General features: G+C 43.6%; 1 protein-coding gene across 1 annotated transcript in view; it reads right to left on the minus strand.

Annotated features, from left to right (window-relative positions):
• LOC310772364 (UDP-N-acetylglucosamine transferase subunit ALG14-like) overlaps positions 1 to 19,669 on the minus strand; it is a 73,907-nt gene that overhangs the window by 4,197 nt on the left and 50,041 nt on the right. The window lies entirely within an intron of this gene.

The raw sequence follows: 19,669 nt of genomic DNA on the forward strand, positions 1-19,669 counted from the left end.
TTTCATGCTGGTTAAAGACTATTTTGCAAGTTACTGAACAGTACAACAAGGGCTGAGCGATATATGAACCAAAAATCATATCGCTGTATTTTTAGGCTGAATGGTGATATATCTCTTAGTATTTTGTACGAAGTGGGCTAAATGTCCCGTTGTAAGCAAAAGCCACTGTTCTGCCTCTACAACTTTAGTTTAGTTTGGTTAGATTGTTTATTCTGTAGCATGCCCTGTACCTTTAAGAAACAGACCTTCTTCTGACATCTGCTATGTGATTGGCTCACAAGTGATCACGTGATAGGAAGTTAATTAATGGAAGCACATGGAAATTCCCATGGATGTATTAAAAGAACTGGATAGGGGACGAGTCACGCCCACCCATGCATTCGGACAGACGCTGCTCACTGGCGCATGGAGCCATCATGGGGGGTTTTTCTTCCGGGTTTTACTTCCATGCGGCCCAAGGCGAAGTGCGCATGTGTGCCATGACATATTCGATGACGTCTCCCACCCCTCCCACCCATGGATTGTATTATAAGAAGGAAATACACCCTTATACAGCTCTTAGTGGCTTCTGAAGAAAAAATGACCCCATAAAAAATATTTGATAATTAAAAGAGTCGTTTTATACTTTGAGTGACACCCGGAAAAAATTCCACTGGGTTTAACAGCTGCCGGGATCCCCATGCAAGTGGATGGGAATTTTCCTTTCTGGGCTGCATGCCGTCACGTGACTTGCAATACAGAGCTTCGCCACCATGTTCAAATGGCTTCACAGCCATTCCTGGGGGCTTGGAAATTCCCCTTTTTTTTCCTTTTCGTTTTTGCTCCCCCACTCTTAACAGTCATCAGCTCCACAGTTTAGATGCTGTTCTTTATTTTTCCTGTTTGCTCAAGCAACGTCTGTGAGTATGATTCTTCTTGACATGTTAATATGACTGTTGTGTTATTTTGTGTCTGTATGGGTGTTGAGGAATATGTTTAGGATGGTTGAGTTGCTAAGCTAGCTCTATGCTCTATCTCTATGTTAATATGCTAATTGCCATCAGACTATCTCTGTATCTCCATGCTATTTGGCTAGATACCATAGGATAATTACTTGTGTGTATTGCTTTGTGCTGTTCAGTGATATGCTTTGTTTGTGTTGTATTTGCAGTTTCACAAGATTCTCAGTAAAAACCTCAAAATCAACACCTTTGCCCACAGGGTTTTTCTGGGACGGTTTATCTGGTTGGATAGCTAGCATGTCCAGCTAGTGAGGCCAATTCAGCCACGTTATCAAAACACATCTTCTTAAAACAAGATCAAAATAAAATGCAAAGACAAGGTTTCCATCCCTGACTTGGGGAGACAAACTCCTGGAGAGTGAAAAAGGTGACAGATACCAGGGCAGACACAAAGCCACTCAAAAAATTATTCGCTTGGGGTAAGTGCCCTATGTTGAGATCAAAAAGGCAACTGTCACCTAAAGGTGATTAGTTTGCATCCTGCCTATTGGTGCTTTCACAAAATATTTACACAATGAGATTTTTGATTGATCACTAATGTGGACATGATGACTAAATGGGTAAAGGCAAATAATACAACACCGAGAACAGAGTGGTAAGTAAAAAAGAAATTACATCACTTCACTGTAATGCAGCCTTTAAGACATCATCACCTTACAAGGAAGAGAAAGAGCCGAGTGTTTTTAAGCGTTGGAAACTTCAACACCACAGACTGCCTGATACAAGGTCGCTGTATCACACACAAACAACCTGACAGCAGCAACAGTAAGAGCCACAAAACACACTGCCATCCACGGTCAATTCTTCAGCATAAACACACCACAATATCACGATCAATACGTTACCATTCCCATCTAGAAGTGAAGTCAACTCTACGCACTTTCTGCATAACGAAGCAGCAGATTAACGCTAGGCAAAATAAATCCTAATGAACACACTCCAATAAGTTGCCTCAGCAGTGATCATAAAGTCCTCTCCTCCTGCTGATATTTTAGTCCTTAGTCCTTAATTATAATTAATCCCAAAAGTCAGCATCTTCCTTGAAAACGCCAAATAAAACTAGATTAGCACGTGTGTCCCTGTTTACAAACACCTTGATGTGTAAATTCCCCTCCCCCTTGTTTCACGCAACACCAAAGTAGGGGAGACCAGGGACAGTTGTAACAAGGGAGGTGTGTGTGTGTGTGTGTGTGTGTGTGTGTGTGTGTGAGTGAGAGAGATAGGAGGCTTAAAAAGAAGCAGCATTAGTGCATTACCGAGTCTATGTTCTGGGCTATATAGCCTTTCATTTAGGGAATACATATTGTTCCATAGATTGATGATGTTTAGATGGCTGGGTTAAGCAAAGTGCATTGGTAAATTTATTATTAACAGCTTAGTCGTATAAGCGAGGGAAAAAGATTGGATCGGATTGATATCGGTATCGGCAGATACTCAAGGTTGTGGTATCGGTATCGGATCGGATATGGAAAAAGTGGCATCGTGCCATCCCTAATATCTAGTCTCATATCCTGATCTCAATATAATAATATTGCTATATTGACCAGCATAAATACCAACATAAATAAAAACAATATTTTTTACATAACTTAAGTCAGGGTGGTCAAACTTTTTTGGTTGTGGGCCGCATACAGAAAAATATAAGGAGTTGCGCGACAGTTCTCAACCTGTTTAGACTGAAAGGAGAAATAGACCATGTTCTGTATGTTCTGATCTGTATGTTTTCAAATCTTTTCCTGTTGACAGAGATAATTTCACCAACATTCAGTATTAAAATGTAAAAAATAAAATAAAAAATGAATAGACCAGGTCAGGGTACAAGTAACCCATTTTCCAGTTTTACATGGAAAAAGCGAAATGGGAAAAAAAGTTTTTCAGTTTTTTGTTTTTCCGTTTCCCCGTTTCAAACTTTAACACATTCACTGCCAGACGTTTTTTTTTTACTGTAGTTAGCTTCTGCCAGAGGTTTTTTTTGAGGATTCTGGCTCATCTTTCAAGACCCGAGGATTCTTTTCTGCTAAGATTTTGTGAACACACAATATCTCAAAAGAACTAATAGAATGTGTGCTTTCTCTGTCTAAAAGAGTTAGTTTGTAGAGTTAGTAGTTATGTAAGCATTAGCAGTTGAATACAGCATGGTTTCAGCGTCAGAAAAATTATTCAGAGATAAACGGCTTTTTGTGAAATTCGATAGAACAGTCACTTTAACCATTCATTTTTGGCATCAGTAAGAGTCAGACATCTAAACAATAGTTTTGAACAGTAATTTCCTCCATAACAGCAGGAAACCCCCCTCTGCTTCCAACTCCTCCCTCCGTGTGTGTTCTCCTCCTGCCTCCCTGGCTCTCCAGCGGGCGTGTCACAACGAAGTTGCTGCTGCCTGGCTGCGGCCGCTGTTTGAGGAAGTCTGGGTGGACTCGCTCGTTTCGTGGAGTTTTGGTTGAGAGCTTTGATGCGATTCTGGTCATATTTATGCTGCGTGTTTCAAAGTGTGCATCCAATCTATTCTTGGAACCCCCCACCGTTGCCACCGCTGTGCATCAGCGCGAAAGTGAAAGCGTTTTCGCCATCAATTTTACAGTATGAGAACGGCTTCCTCACGCTTTTCCCTCCAGTTTTGGGTCGCCTCTTTCTACTGTGGAGAGACATGTCGACACTCAGTGGGTCGGTAAAATAGATTATACACATTCAATACCTCCAATTCTGGTGTAGGAGACGTAAAAGGGTTAGATCAACGTCCCACCGTCAAAAAAAAAAAATCGATTCTGAAAACGTGTTAACACGTCGTTGGCAGTCAACAGCTGGATTCTGAAAACGTGTTAACACGTCTTTGGCAGTGAACGTGTTAAAATGGAAAAATGAAAAAACAAAAAAAAGATTCACTGGCCAAAAAAAGAAAAAGAAAATGTAAATTCATGGCGGGCCACTTAAAAACGGGCAGCGGGCCGTGGTTGGCCCGTGGGCCATAGTTTGGCCACCCCTAAGTAGTAGTTTTCATATTTTAATTCAAATCAACAAGGAACGCCAGCACGCAATGAATATCCTTTCAAGGTTTTATTCCGTCATCAAGACCATACACAACGGACGTTTCAGCCAACAGGCCTTCTTCAGCGTTGTCCGTTTATAATGTGTTATAAACGGACAACACGGTGTCAAAAAAACTTGCATCCCTAATCTGCAACTCTCTGCAGGAGAGAGAGACATCCCAGGTGAAATGCATTGGTCACATTTGGGGCCCTATTCTCCCACAGGCCTTCGGCGCTAAAACGGGCCTTAACCGCAAAAAAACGTGCCTTGCGCCTGTTTTGGGACGATATCAACATGGCTTTACGCTGCCAAATGCGCTTTAGGCCGAATGGGCGTGGCGCAGTCCCAGAATGGGCGAGACTAGGCGTGTCGGCGCTAAATACCGGCCTACTGATATCTTCCGACCTGGCGTAAATTTAGCGCTTTGCGCTTTTGAAAAGCAGGCCTATTCAGTGCCGGGGACAGGATAGTGAATGGAGAATAGAATATATAGAAAAAAATAGTTTAGAACACAATAGAATATAAGATTGGAAGATTACAGCATGCAGTGGCAACCCTTCTCAGGCTTTGGGTGAAGCTGCAACGCACAGTTTCATTTATTTAGTTTAGGCTATCATAATAATCCCCATTTATGTGCAGCATCCAGACAGCAGCAGAGTTATATCTGTCAGATCTTTTTCAAATGGGATAGCTGTCTAACTACACATATTTGATGTATAAAAAAATCGTTTTGGAACATTTTGATTAGCAATATTAACTTTGTATTAATATAGCTCAACGTTTTATTACCCCCCCCCCCGAAATTAGCTAGGCTTCTAATATTACTAATATTCCTAATTAATATGTATTATTATTTCATTCAGATAATTGACATTATAGGCATGTATATCGTTTAATGTGAGAGAAAGGGAGAGAGAAAGAAAGAGAGAAAGAAACTGGAGAAACTTTTGTGTAGCGCTTCTTCAAACCCCACTCTCATTACAGCTATTCATTACAGAATTGTCTGTTGTATTTATATTTTCTGTTTGCAAAGCAGAGTAGTTAGAATTATTTCCAAATGTTTCCCCCGTCTGTGGCAGCGGAGCTGTCCGAGGTGCCGTGTAGCCTACATTAAGTGCAAGAAAGAATGAGAAAGAGAGAGGGGGATATTTAATTAGGCTACAATTCTAAATAAAATATGAAAAACAATGACAAAGCAAAAGATTAATTTAACACGTTCACTGCCATTGACGAGATATCTCGTCTTACAAAATCCAACGGTTGACTGCCAATGACGAGATATCTCGTCTTAAAAAAAAAAAAAAAAAATTTGACGGTGGGACGTGGATCAACGCCCCCCACGTCTCCTATAAAAAAATTGGAGCCACCGAATGTGTACAACCCATCCCACCGACCCACTAAGTGGCGACAGTGCTCTCCAGACTAGAAAAAGCAGAGCCAAAACTGCAGGGGAACGCGGGAGGAAACCATTCTCTCATACTGTAAAATGGATTGGCGAAAACGCTTTCGCTTTCGCGCATTATCGCGCTGGGAGCTGGCGGTGGGGGATTGCAAATTTGCATAATAGATTATGGGTGAAACACACTTTGAAACACCAGCAGAAAGCGCAGAATCGCACACAGCTTCATTCCAGCTGAGCTCAACCGAAAACCCAGAAACGAACGAGCCTCATTCTCATACTGTAGGCGAAAACGCTTTCACGCTGGTGCACACGGGCGCACAACGGTGGGGGGTTCCAAAAATAGACTGGGTGGAAAACACACTTTGAAACACGCAGCATAAAGCCTAGAATCGCACAAAGCTTCATCAAAGCTCTCAAACCCAAGAAACGAGTGAGCCCCATCCACACTAGCCGACGAGGGGGCCGCCAGGGAGGGAGGCTGCTCACTGCTCAGACAGGCAGTAGAAACTCGCTTGTGACAAACGCTGCTGAAAGCCACCAGACACGCCCACGGAGGGAGGAGTTTGAAGGAGAGGGCGTTCAGAACTATATTGTTTAGATGTCTGATCTCTCACTGATGCCAAAAATAAATGGTTAAAGTGACTGTTCTGCCTGTTTGATTGAATTTCACAAAACTGCGATTATCTCAGCTTTCAGTCTCAGACGCTGAAACCATGCTGTACTCAACGGCTAATATCTACATAACTACTAACTCTACAAACTAACTCTTTTAGACAGAGAAAGCACACATTCTATAGTACTAATTTAGTACTTTTGTGAACTTTGTGTTCACAAAGTCCAAGCAGAAAATAATCCTCGGCTCTTGTAAAATGAGCCAGAATCCTCAAAAAAACCCTCTGGCAGAAGCTACCTACAGTAAAAAAAAACGGCTGGCAGTGAATGTGTTAATAGGGGCGTCCTCTACGTTCTCCTCTCCCTGCACGGCAGGCCCGGTTCTACGGGGGTGCAAAAGCATGCATTGCACCCTTATTTTAATTGTCTGCATGCTCAGTTGAAAAGTAAAAAAAAAAACTTTTTTTTTTTTTTTTTTAAATAAATGCTACAGCTGCACACTTACTGTTTGAACTTGAATTATAGTTGTTGTTTTTCTTTGTTCTTTGATGTGATTTTATGGCTTTTTGGCACCTATATGTAACCTTTTAAGGTTGAGATAATTGTATTATCATTATATGGTCCAAATATTTCAGTAAAGCACTTGAAACACTTGAAATATTCTTGCTTGGGTGGTATCATTCTACTTGAAATGATGGTCTGCATTATGCATTATTTTTAGTAAAATAACATGTCAAATTTTTCGGGCGGCCGGCCTTTGGCCGGGCATCTGCACCCCTTCCTATCTAGGATGCACCCCTAGTCATCTTGTTCTGGAACCGGCCCTGCTGCACGGGGCCGTCCTCTCCTCCTCACAGGATGCCGGGCATCACGCAGGAGATGCGGGGAGCGGAGCCGCGCTGGTGCGCTATGAGGCGCTGGTGGTCGTGCAGGCGAGTCGTGCAGCAGTGGAGCTGACTGACAAACAGATTGAGTGCTCATACAATTATTTTATTTACAGCAGTGGAAACCACTGAGTCGGAGGGCGAGGGCTATCATCCCATCCACTCCCCCTCCCCTCCACCGGGACCTGGGGTGTGCGGCGCCTACTCCCGCAACCGGCCTGGATCGCCGACAGGCCGCTCGAGGCCCGGCAGCTCCCCTCCCAGGCACCCCCTGGCTTTTAAAGCCAGTCTGATTGATTACTGAAGATTTTATTGAGAATGAACATATTTGTCAGAGCCTGTGGGCAGTAGGTGGGGGGGGGAAAGCATAGGCCAAATAAAATACAAATACTCAATAATAAAATCCAGTAGGCTAAATAAAATAGAATAAAGTAATCAGATCCAGTAAAAGTGATAGGTGTCATTCAGAGGATGTTGCATCGTGCAGTGGGGGAGAAGAGAGAAAACGATATCATTCTGGCCAAATTTCATCTACGGTAATCTCATGACATCCAGCCGGCTATATTTTTTTCTATCCGATGCGTTTAGAACATTATTTTCACTTTGATCTTGCTATAGTGTAGCGTATTTACATGCTTGCAGTATTTAAACTGCAGTTAGATTGGTTTGAGAAGCATCATAATATGGAATAATAGCCGATATATGGAGACAGACGGGATGAAGGGAGGTGGGGGGGGGGGGGGGGATCAGAGGCTTGGGTTTCGTCTGGTTTTGCTGGACCACTGGAATGGAGCTTAAAAGGCAAGCATGCGATTCGTTTATTGCACTTATCCAATGAACTGACGGTGCATAATTTTACGCTTAAAAGGCGTGGTTGTAATGGTTGAGGCTGCGTCTAGCGCCAAGACCAAGATATCAAGTGCGCTGGTCCACGCCCACTGATTTGCGCTGCGCCAGGCGCTCGGCCTAGAAACAGCGCCGATGCAACGATAGGGGCCAACGTGTTTGGGTGACCCGCCGCCCTCCACCCCCGCATATCCCTCTCCGCATTGTTTAGTGTGCTGGTACATCGGCAGTCCACGCCTGGCTGAGAGATCACCGAGCTGAGCCTGCAAAGGAATGTGCTGAATACACAGTCTGCCGATATGAATGCAACGAGAGACAGTAAGAAACAAGTCAAATAGGCGATTCAGACCGGGGGCACTAAAAGCAAGACTAAGAGAGTGAATAAGTGCCTTCAGAGCGAGAGCAGGACGATGGGAGTTTAGGGAGTTGGGGGTTGAGGGGAGAGCAGACAGCGTCGCAGGCCACTGGGTCTGGAGAACTCATCATGAAGCAGTACAGACACACTAGCATTGTAATATCCTGTCCACATGGCTCTGGAAATGATGTGCTCTGCCGTGTGGATGGAAAAGTCACACCATTTATATAACTGTTACTGCAAACTGGAAATGCATACAGTGCAACAATCCTATAACAATCCTATATAATAAGAAGAATGTGAAGACTGAGTGAGTGAGCAGAAATTAGGGATGCGTAACATTTGGATTTTATCGATACCGGTACTGCTTATCGATACCGATACTTATCGATACTCTTATCGATTCTAATCTCCATAATTTGGTGCAAAAAATAAACACATGGCATGAAAAGATGTGTAAAGATTCAAAAGTTATTTTGTTATTGCTGAGTACAAGTTAAATTCCTGAGAAGGTCTATTTCACCGCTGTGATGATTTATTAAACCTTTTCCCCATGTCATTCTTAAGGGGGAATCATACCACAACACCCAGAATGCATTGCGCACCTCACTTACTGGAAACTCGACACCAAGACAAAGTTGGCTGGATTAAACTTTACTGGGCATATTTTCATTTACAAAACGTTTTCTTCATCTGGAAGAATAGAGAATAGATAGAGTCTGGATAAATCCCATCCGTTTTCAAAGGATTATGAAACAAACCAGCGCGATGGAGTCAGTTATCTTATTTGGAGTGGTAAAGTTAACACCATCGCTGTTCATTCTTGTTCTGTATTCAGAGTTGGCAAAGTCCACATAATATTCTGTCAGAAAATAGGTCAGGTTCAGCAAATCACTGTCACGTTTGTGCAACACGAGTTTTCTCGTGTCATGTGATTTAACAGCGCGATGCCTCCTATCATGAAACTAGTTTTCTTCCAAATATACTACTGATCTTTTAAATATTTTAAACATGCCGCAAGCGTAGTGACAGGACAGGAGCAGTGTTGGGGGTAACTCATTACAAAAGTAACATATTACATGTAATATATTAATTTTAGCAGTAACTCAGTAATATAACTTATGACCAATAGGATTTCAGTAATATTATACCAGTTACTTTGTCAAGTAACAAGTTACAAATTGACTTAAAAATAAATAAATAAAAGCACATATTTAAATAAAGATACAATAATTTCCAAATCAAATTGTGTGTTTTTATGCAAACCACTAACTAAATTTTGGATGGTTTACACTGACGTCAAGAGGGTTGAAATTATTTTTCAGGATGGTTCAGGGGCCAGGATGTCATTCTGCTACTGCTGTTATTTTGGTGAAAGTAATCCAAAAGAAAATGTTGTCTATTTTAAAGTAAAATGCTTCAATCTGGTGCACTTTGAGAGCAAAATTAAGAGTCTAGATCTATAAAGAAGTACAGACATCATATTAGATTAATATCCTCTTTACTGTGCTGTTGCTTTAAAATTATACAAAAAATAAATGTCTCCCCATATAATACAATTTATATTATGCATACAGGTCACATGGCAGAATACTGCTCAATTAAATACAATGGCTTATCTACACAAACATCACTTACAGGGGAGTTACTTACCCATTCACTTCAATAGAACTGTCCCCAAAGTCTAGCCCCAATCTAGCCCCAATGCAAAATTTTAACGTTGTGGTGAGTTATGTCTCTTCCTTCTATAGCACACAGAGAGGAAGCAAATTGTTGCATTTCTGATCAACTGTCATATATCATGTTATTTATGAGGGCTTCAAAACATCAATGACAGATGAATAGATCTGGGGGCCATGGCTATTTTTCTAAATATTACCTCAGTATTTGAAAATACCAAGGTCATGACCTCGGTGTCCTCAATGGTAGCTACGGGCCTGCTTTCAAATGAAAGTAACTAGTATGTAGTACCGTATATTACATTTTGAAAGTAACTTGCCCAACACTGGACAGGAGTGTAAACCTCACAACATCAAACGCCTGGTGCAGTTTCGTCATTGTTAGGGAACGCTAAAAAAAAATTAATACTCATAAAAAATAAAATACCGATAGCAGCACCAAACCTCCAGGATGTTATCGATACTCCTGATACCGACCAATCAGGAACCGGTAACAATTGAATACCGGTGCTCGGTACCCATCCTTAGCAGAAATTGTGTTCAGCCACAGCTATGCCATTTTAGGTGCGATTGCGCTGAATCTTTCAGGAAGTGTAAAGAGCACCCCTGCGGGTGACCTAACGGAGCCAGATTTTATGGCTCACTAAAAGGGCAAAAATGTCTAATTAGTGGCCAAAATTAGTCATCACAGGTTCAGCAGCACGGAGAGCTCCATTCGTTAGCTACTGTACTCATGGAGCTCACGTGAGTGGAGGAGCAAAGCTGAGCGAAGTTGGAATCAGCCATGGAAGTAGACTATGAAAAAGCTCTGGGGAGAGAGAAGAGGCATGGCAACTCTGAGCGAGGCCTGACTAAATGGCCAGTGATTGTGTGCTCCAACGGGTATCAGAATCAGAAGTTCAGAACTATAATAAGAATGCAAAGTCTCAGTGTGTGAGTGAGTGAGTGAGTAGACATTTTGTTCGGGTGACTAACGGAGCCAGATTTTTAATGGCTGAATTTGCGATGGCTGTGCAATGGCTGCGCAGGCCGATACACTGCATGGGTATTCTGCTAGTAAAAACAAGACAAAGATTCTAATAACGGCGTGGCTTCCCTGCAATCTTGAGCTATGGATATAGCAAGTTACTCTTTATCAAAAATAATAATAATAATAATTAAAATGATGGCTAATTAAAGGAGAATTTCGTTTTTTTACACCACGGTCCTCATTTCCAGCTTAAAATATGTTGTTTTACTCACCGAAATATGTTTGGCTTCATTCGGATGCCCACGGAAGATTTTGAGCTCGTAGTATCATCCTCAAACAGGCTATAACGAGAGCATACGGGGCAAGGTGCTTACGCTCTGTAAATGTCACTTTTTCGGTCACATCGCGGTTCGTTATGGTTGTAAATATAATTATGAGAACATGAAATCGATATCTAACTAAACCATCCTCTGCTGGGAGTCCCGACAGCCCACTCCGTTTGCTGTCCGGGTGTCCATCACATAACATCTCCCGCTGCTGTTGTTGTCGATATGTGGCATGATTCCACACGAGCGGTAATGGAATTGAAATGTCCATAATCTTGACATCAGATATCTATAATAATGCCAAGCTAAAAGCTAAGCTAACAACAACACAACAGAGAGCGAGTCAACTCTACTCTGCCCCGGATGGGCTTACAGTGCTTATGTACTTCTTCTGTGGTTTCTCTTCTTCTACTGTAACCAAACAGAAGCGCTTCTCACTGCATCTTCCCAAGCACATCCGGGGCACCCGGACAGCAAACATAGCAGGCTGTCGGCACTCGGGAGCAGAGGACGGTTAGTTAGATATCTATTTAATGTTCTCATAATTATATTTACAACCATAACGAACCGCGATGTGACCGAAAAAGTGACATTTACAGAGCGTAAGCACCTTGCCCCGTATGCTCTCGTTATAGCCTGTTTGAGGATGATACTACGAGCTCAAAATCTTCCGTGGGCATCCGAATGAAGCCAAACATATTTCGGTGAGTAAAACATCATATTTTAAGCTGGAAATGAGGACCGTGGTGTAAAAAAAACGAAATTCTCCTTTAATAGATTATGACGATCTGATGTCTATCGCAAATCTCTAATGGCCACGATTCGACGATATAAAAATATCGACGATTGAGCAGCCCTATGAGGTGCGCAGTTGGTGAAAAAAGTGTTAGCTACACATGTGGGCACACACAGGGCTGATGACATCACTCACTGATGACATCATCCCCGGTGACATCACAATAACTCAAGTGACATCACTGATTGATTGATTGAAGATTGATTGAAGATTTTATACAATACCAACATTATACACATCAGCCCACCATTAATAGTTAGGGCCGGCTGTAGCTCAGGAGGTAGAGTGTGTCGTCCACTAATCGCTTTGGATAAAAGAGGTTGGTGGTTCAATTCCTGCCCCCTCCAGTCTGCATGTCGAAGTGTCCTTGGGCAAGATACTGAACCCCAAATTGCTCCTGATGGTGTGCCAGCACCCTGCGTGGTAGCCTGCCGCCATTGGTGCATGAATGGGTGAATGTACCTACTGGTTGTGTAAAGTGCTTTGGATAAAGGCGCTACATAAATGCAGGCCATTAACAAAAGGATTAACGCAAAAAAGCTGATAGCTTGTTTCCATTGCGGTCCGTAATAATAATAACTGTGTGGAATATGTACTGGTGCGTGGGTGCGTGTAATGTAAGAGTGTATGGTAAGACTACCATTGTCAGAGCCTGTGGGTATGCGTGGGTGTGCCCACCACGCAGGGGGGGGGGGGGGGAGAACATAATGAAAATAAAATACACTCAATAATCCCAATAACAAAATCCAGTAAAATAGTTAGAATCAAATAAAATACCGTAAATTCCGGACTATAAGGCGCACCGGTCTATAAGCCGCACCTTCAAAGGTGACTATTTTTTTCTTATATAAGCCGCACCGGTCTATAAGCCGCGGGTGTTTTGATGTTTAATTACCATATGTAAGGCTTCGTGCACAGAGGGGATTGTCGGGAAAGAGATGGCTGTTTGGGGAAGCTCCCATTTATTAACATTTCAACAAAACAAAAGTCAGGTCACTAATCCCCAGACAAAATCACACATTGTGAGATGCTTAAAAATCACCATCGGCGGGAGCTGCTGTGCAGCCAAGAACACAAGTGAAATTCGTTCTCTCGTGACCTGTGGTTCTCAACGTGATGGACGATTCACCTTTCTTGTTAACAGTCCTAGTGAGAGGCAGGTCGAACGTCAAAGGCACTTCATCCATATTTATGATCTGCTCCGGTCCGATGGAATATTCCTTGATCTTTCTTTGTGTGAATTCGCCGAAGTTTGTAATTTTCTCCTGGTAGTCGGGAGGGAGTTGCTGACACACAGTCGTCCGCGCCCTGACGGACAGTCCCTTTCGTCTCGGGTTTGTGCATGATCCTTTGCTGCTGCTGCTGTTGTTGTTCCTGTCTCGCTACTGTCTCAGACATGGCTTTCAGGCTCAATCGCCGCCATCGTCGTAACACAGCCAGTTCTCCATCTTTTGAAGCATGATGTTAGATTACAACGAGCTAGTTGTGTGGCTTAGCCTTCCAAAATGTTGCTGTTAGTTTTTTAGAATGTAATACATAGAATTGGGAATGTTACATTCAATTTCATTCAGACTGTCTTTCAGGCTCAATCGCTGCCTTTTTCCCCCCGGAGCGAGGGAGGAGGGAGGGAGGGTGTTTTACCGTAGTGGCTGAGAGAGAGTAGTGGCACAGTGCTCCAATCAGGTCGCGAGGCACATTTTTTGCAACATCATCCAATCAGGGTCTCGCTCTCATAATGTCTGTCTTGCTCTCGTTCTGCCTCATACCAACATCCATAGATTTTGGAGGTTCCCGAGTGGCCGTTTGCTGGAAAAATCCATAGATAAGCCGCACCGTTATATAAGCCGCAGGGGGCAAAAAAGGCCAAAAAACGGGAAAAAAGCCGCGGCTTATAGTCCGGAATTTACGGTAATAAAAAATCCAGTAAAATAAATAAAATAAAATAATAAAATCTAGGGCTGGCACGGATCACGGATAATCCGTGACCCGTACGGATCAGCCCCCACGGTTCGGAACGCGGTTCGGAACGTCAATGGTCCGCGGACCCCCCCCCCCTTTCGTTTCATTTAACGTTTAACGTTCGTGTATGAGAACGCCTGCAGCGCAGACAGGCATCATCATGGCAAGCACAAGTGAGCTTCCTCATCCCTTGTCGCCGCTGTAAAGTCTCTCTGAAGGCTGTGGCTAGTGGCTACTAAAGACAGCATCACAACAAACTTATTTCAACACCTCTGAAAAAGCACAGGAATGCGATCAGCGTGTTGCGGGCTGCACAAGATAACGAGAGCCACAACACACACACAGGCGCACGCACACTTTTCACGAACACATTAACACCGGACGGTGAAATGTTGCCTTTAGGACACATAACAACAAAACAACACGTGGGGCCACTGAGTAGCTTAACCTAGCATCAATGTTATGTTTCCAGACTCAAGTGACTGCAGGTTAGCAAGCAACAGCCAGGAAGTTATGCATAGCAGTGCCACCTAAAACAGGAAGTTGGGTTGTTCTGCCTTCAGAGTAAAAGCATAAATTGTGTCACTTATGAGAAAAAAATATTTTTTGAGCTGTGCAGGGCAACAAATGGTTAGAGAAGTATAATAGTATTAAAAAATCTAATCGAAAATCTAATTTTGAGAGAAAAAATCTGATATACCGTATTTCCCCAAATAGTAGCCCGGGCGTTTAATACACAAAATCGATTTGGACCTCAGGCGTTTAAAAGAACCAGGCGGCTATTTGCTGCAGGCGTTTATTTATTTTTGCACCAGGCCATTATTCGGTGACAGTTCCTGTCCAGCATGTTTTTTAGTGCAAAGGTCCTCACTCCCATCAACTGCCACCGTCAGCCCACACACCTTGGAGGATACCAAAAATCAGCAATCAGCCGTGGCTACCTACCCTGTAGCCTACACACACACACACACACACACACACACACACACACACACACACACACGTCGTCTTCTACTTCTCTCGCACCCAAATAATAGATATGGTTACACTAAATGGGGCATTTGGCACTGCAACAATGCACTTGCAAATAAGATGACGTTGGTTGACCGACGCAATTCTATCAACACCAGCAAATAGGCTACGACCAGTCTGAACATAGCCACATCCCAAACACAACACTACAACAATGTGCAAAAACACTACACACACCACGGCGGGTGCTGATTAAACATAGTCACACACAATCATTACGCACGTAATCGGTATAAATATAACACAATTTCAGTCTTACCATTGACGTGTCTATTTCCAATAGCCCCTATCTCTTGAACTCATCTGAGACTTCAGTTCAAGTGAAGACCGCGGTAGCCGTTGTCAACAGAACTCTTTACATAATCCAAACATTGTGGAAATGCTTCCATGCCATCAATTTCCCTGCATTGCTTTTGGTAACGTAAGTTGAGCTCCCTCGATTAGCGTTTTCTTTCACGTGTTTCTCCATGCTGTTTCATGTATTGCGCAACACTGGTGTTGCCTTCAAGTGCTGTCAGCAACGTAGTAATTTCGGGGTTACCTTAAGATAATGCAAATAATGGCCCCGGCGTTTACTCGGACCGGCGTTTAATACGCAAAATGGGGTCAGACCCCCGGCGGCTATTAGGTTCCCGGCCACAATTTGCTGCCGGGCTACTATTTGGCGAAATACGGTATATATATTTTTTTTTGCACAGTTTGATTTGAGCTACCCTCTCTTCTACCCTGAGCCACTTGAGGATGTCAAAATGAGACTGTAAAAGGTGAGTCCTGGGATGAAGCTGCAGGATGAGTCTGACCAATTTGTTCTGAGCTGTCTGCAACCTACTTTTCAGTGCTGCGGTGATGCCAGTGTACCAGGAGGAACACGCATAGTCATAATGACATTGAATTAGGGCCCCAGCCAGGACTTCTAAGTCTGACCTGTTAATATAGGACAGGTTGCTACACTGGCGAGGAACTTTATTATTCTCTGGTTTACCTTTGAGACCACTATTTGTGCCATGCTCACCCCTGATGTCTAGAACACAGCCTAGATACTTGACTTCCTCCTTAGCTGATACCTCACTATCCCCTACCAATATTTTGAACCCAGGAAACCTCCTCAGTCGAATGGCAGAGCCAAAAAGAATAGATTAAGTTTTCCCTAGGTGGAGGGATAACCTGTTATCAACCAGCCAATTACTGATCCTGACAAGCTCATGGCTGAGTGTCCTTTCAACTACCCTTTTGTCCTGATGTGAGACCAGGAGAGCTGCATCGTCCGCAAACAGAAATAAAGTGCAATCACAGGGAGATTTCATGTCATTGACAAATATATATATACTGTATATATGGACCTGAAATACTCCTTTGAGGCACCCCACTGCTGGAGTGAAGATGAAATGCTGCCATTCATTTCAACCACTTGTTTTCTGCCCCTCAAGTAAGACTCCACCCAGTTTAAAGAAGCACTGTTAAAACCCATAGCCTTTAGTTTAAATAAAAGTATGATTTACAGTGTCAAAGGCTTTTTGTAAGTCTAATAAAACCATCCCACAGTATTTACCTTTGTCCACCTCTGTTTCCTCCCAGGGAAAGACTGTCCTCTCGCAGATCTCTCCATCTCCATCGACAACACCACTGTACTGCCCTCCCAAACAGCTAAGAACCTTGGGGTGATCCTCGACAACCAGCTGTCTTGCTCTGCCAACATAGCTGCGACAGCACGCTCCTGTAGGTTCTCCCTCTACAACATCCGCAAAATCCGTCCCTTCCTCACAAGAGAAGCGACTCAACTCCTGGTCCAGTCACTTATCGTCCCTCGCCTGGACTACTGCAACGTGCTCCTGGCTGGCCTACCTGCCACCGACATCCGACCGCTTCAGCTCATTCAGAACGCTGCAGCCCGTCTGGTATTCAACCAACCCAAATTCTCTCATGTCACTCCCCTCTTCCGGGACCTCCACTGGCTTCCCATCTCAGCTCGCATCAAATTCAAGACACTGGTACTGGCCTACAGGGCAGTACACCAGTCAGCTCCCCTGTACCTGCAATCTATGGTCAGGTTCCAAACCTCTCACCGCTCCCTTCGCTCCTCCACCAGTGCAGGACGCCTCGCTCCTCCTTCGCTACGGGCGCTCAAAAGTCGCTCATCCCGATCTCGACTCTTCTCCTCCCTGGCACCCCAATGGTGGAACGAGCTGCCACCTTCGGTCAGGACTGCTGAATCACTGCCGATCTTTCGGAAAAGACTAAAGACTCACCTTTTCAGGCTCCACCTGGGCCCTTCTTGATCTAACTTCTTTCTCTCTCTTCTTTCTCTCTCTTTAAAAAAAAATAAATAAAAAATAAAAAAAATCCTAAACTAAAACTCGTACCACTGTTCCTTCAGGATTTGTAGTTGTCATAGACTGTGCTCCATAGTTGATTGCTCTATTGCTGACAAAAAGTGTGTTATTGTAAGTCGCTTTGGATAAATGCGTCTGCCAAATGACGTAATGTAATGTAATGTAATTTGGTCTGTCAGATACAATAAACATGCGTCTGTGGAATATGATGTTCTGAATCCAGACTGGAGCTCAAACAGTAGGTTATTTGTTGACAGGTAACCATTTATTTGATCATGAATGATCCTTTCTAGAACCTTAGACACCGCGCTAAGGATCGAGACAGGCCTATAGTTTAGGGATGTCGAAAATCATAATTTTTCTTGACCGACAACCGACCCTCATTAGCCGACAAGTGTCGGTTAACCGAGAAGATTAAAATGCGCTATTTTACTGTCTGTGCCCCATTAAACCATTACCACAACAAATGTTTGATTTTTTTTCATTAGAAAGCATTTATTTTTACATCTACAAGCAGAAAAAAACACATTAACAAAACGAGAAGACAAGTTGAATCCTCCAGCCATCTAACAAAAACATTCCTCCGATAGGCTATACTGCTTAGAGCTGCATGCTTTGCATATTAAGGACACGTCAATTGACACGCAGCCGCCCCGTGAAGTACTGTTTGAGCGGACGACAGCCCAGGCTGCAGGCGAGGGCGCACTGACAAAGTGCGCATCACTACAGTATCTTCTCTTTTAGCAATAGTCTCACTAATTCCACAGTGGTTTACCTGCTTTTGAGATCTGCAAAAAATAGTTTGCTTCTGTCTCACCCATTCTCCCTCTCTCTTCACACACGCGACGAGGGCTGTGCTCTCTGTGTCTTGCAGGGCTCCACAACATTATAAAAACGAGTCCGCACTCCGCACGCAGTCTCTTGTTGTGAAACAATTTCTCCGAACTGCCATGTGTTGGACAGTAAAGACTAACGTTAATTGATACTTTTCAATCGTCAATATGACCGCTTCATGTCTGCAGTTTTGTAACACGGTAAAAACTACTGTTTCATCATTGAGTGCGAGCGTATGCATGCGTGTGCCTGATGAACATGCACTGCAGAGAGGGAGGGAGATAGTTAGACCGAATGAGACAGTGAAGGAAAAGTAATGACAACAGCACACACGGAGTTAACAAAACTATAGAACATGTATGAGCTGATTGTTTCGCTGGGTGTGTTAATCATTCTGAAATGGTCACCGAGCACATCTGAGCTGTGTGCTCAGACAGGAGCAGCAGAGGGGTGTGGCAGTCAGTGCGCTCACTTCACTGTGACTGCAGCAGGTGTTCAGCTCAGCTGTGTGTGTGCTTCGCTGCGGAATGCGTTTGATCAGACATCAGGTAGATAAAATCAACATTAACCATGTGTTTATTTCCAAATCTAGCTTGATTAACACTTGCCCCATCGTTTAATATACTTATGTTACATTGCTGACCATGAAGGGGGGGGGGGGGGGGGATCGCCACATTGGCAACACTGTTATATGCAAATTAACATGGAAATTGACCGTTTAACCGACATGCTTAACTGACCAAAGACGTTCTCGGCGGTCGGTTAACTGTCGACATCCCTACTATAGTTCCGAGTCTAGTTTATTACCTTTTTTGTAGAGGTATAACTCTGGCTTGTTTGAGATCATGACATCACAATTGTTCGAGTGACATCACTGTCACTACCAGTCTGGACAAATATACCGATGCAGTCAGATCCTACATCAGTTTCTGTGGATACCTGCATTCCAACATGCTCCAGAGTTAAATACAACAAGAGCTGGTTCACTGCTGAACTCAAGAAGCTGATTGGAGAAAGAGGTGTTCAGAAGTGGAGACAAACAGCGGTTTAAAGAGAGCAGGTTTGATAAGCCAACACGAGCTGCTAAACGTGTGTATTCACATCATCTCCATCAGCAGGTCTCGGCCAATGACTCAGCCTGTTTGGAAAGGCTTGAGAGAGATCACCGGCTACAAACGGCCAAACACTCCATCAATGACCCTCCTCATCTAGCCAGCCGCTTGAGTAGCCAGCTATGAGTTCTACTGCCACTTTGACGCAGCCCTCCTGACCCCATCCCCTGCGACACCTCTTCTCAGAACCTGTCAGGGTCCTGTTTGTGGACTTTAGCTCGGGCTTCGACACGATCATACCGGCCCTGCTGCAAGAGAAGCTCTCCCAACTGAGCATGCCAGACTCCATCTGCAGATGGTCCACAGACTTCCTAACAAACAGGAAGCAGCACGTAAGGCTGGGGAAGCATTTCACAGACTCCCGGACCATCAGCACTGGAGGTGCTGTAATGGAAAAATAGCTCACAAGACAAAATACATGTTATCGGTAGGCATGGGTCGATTTCCGGTTTTACCGGTTCGGTTCGGTATACGAGCCCAAACCGGTTTGATCACGTGCAAACC

This window comes from Poromitra crassiceps (assembly GCF_964638095.1).
Source record: "Poromitra crassiceps genome assembly, chromosome: 2".
Taxonomy (NCBI): domain Eukaryota; kingdom Metazoa; phylum Chordata; class Actinopteri; order Beryciformes; family Melamphaidae; genus Poromitra; species Poromitra crassiceps.